We start from the raw sequence: 1500 nt of genomic DNA on the forward strand, positions 1-1500 counted from the left end.
ACAAAAATTAACCAGGCTTGGTGGTGCGCGCCTGTAATCCCAGCTACTTGGGAGGCTGAGGCAGGAGAATCTGGGAAGCGGAGGTTGCAGTGAGTCAAGATTGCACCCCTACACTCCAGCCTGGGCGACAGAGTGAGACTCTGTTTCAAAAAAAAAAAAAGATAAAATGAAATTGGAGTGTTTCACAGCCCAGGGTCATTAATCTGGCCACCTGTCCCCTGGAAATCCATAACTCAGTGACATCTTAGAATGAAGGAAACACCTCGTGGTGTGCACAGTGACCCGTTGGCTTCAGGGCACGTTATTCACAAAACACCCCTCCCCAAATAGAAGACCCTCCCTGGGCAAGGTAACTCATCCCAGCTGTTGGCACTGGGCAGGACAGGGCTCAGTTGCTCCTGGCAGAGGCTGAAGGAGCAGGGCCGGGGGAGGCCCCTGCTGTCCTTGTCTGAAGAGCCAGGATCTGCACAGCTCCCCACTCTCAGCCACCTCCCCACCCCACCCTGGCTTCCCTGGGCCCCTTCTGAGATGCAGAGATGCATGCTGGGATTGGCCACCTTCCACCCCCCAGCCCAGACCATGGCACCATGCCCCAGGCTGCCTGCGGCCCCTCTTCTTGACAGACTCGCAGCCACGTCCCTGCAGCCTCCTTGGTGCTGACAAATGGGCCCCAAGAGAGTGCCTGGCCACTGCCCCAGAACCTGCCATGGGCCCCGCGTCCTGGCCACTGGCCAACTCCGTCATGTATGTCCCTGTTGACCTTACTGGGAGCCCCCAGGCTGCTCCATTCTGTCCTGAAACCTACAGCAATGCAGAACGTCACTGTGGCTGGCAGAGTCACTCCGTCTGCTTCAGGTGGTCACCGCAGGCAGGGCTGAGGGCTGTGGCTGCCGCGTTGCCGGTGAAGGAGAAAAACCCACAATGTGTTCAGACGAGCTCCTTTGCTTAAGGCTCTGGGGGGCATGTTTTCTGGTTATTTTCGGCTTTCTCCTCCTTTTGAGGAAGTTCAAGGGATCAGCTCCTGTCCCCACCCCTGACTCCAGGGGTCAGAGTGTGTCAGGGTGCTGGGGGTCCCTTAAGACCAGGGTGCTGGTCTTAAGGAGGCACCCCCAAATCTGGAAGAGCCGCTGGGCTGGCTCCTGGAAAGATGAAGACACGTAAGGCTGTGCCCCCATCACTGGGCATTTTCCCTCAGAGAGGGCTTTGGGGCTTCGGAGCATGGGACCCTCCCCAGGCCCTGTGTCCTCCAGTGTCTTCCAGAAGGACTTGGATGGGGTCATCGAGGAGAGAGAGCTCGTCCTGCATGGCAGCAAGTGGCTCTGTTCACAAACTCTCCCTGCCCCTAGCTGGGCATAGCGGCACGCGCCTGTAGTCCCAGCTACTGGGGAGGCTGGGGTGGGAGGATCACTTGAGCCCAGGGGCTCGATTGAGGCTCCAGTGAGCTATGATCGCACCACCGCATTCCAACCTGGGGGATACAGTGAGACCCTGTCTCAAAAA

The sequence above is a fragment of the Rhinopithecus bieti genome, unplaced genomic scaffold (genome assembly GCF_001698545.2).
Source record: "Rhinopithecus bieti isolate Rb0 unplaced genomic scaffold, ASM169854v2 scaffold_8135, whole genome shotgun sequence".
Taxonomy (NCBI): Eukaryota; Metazoa; Chordata; class Mammalia; order Primates; family Cercopithecidae; genus Rhinopithecus; species Rhinopithecus bieti.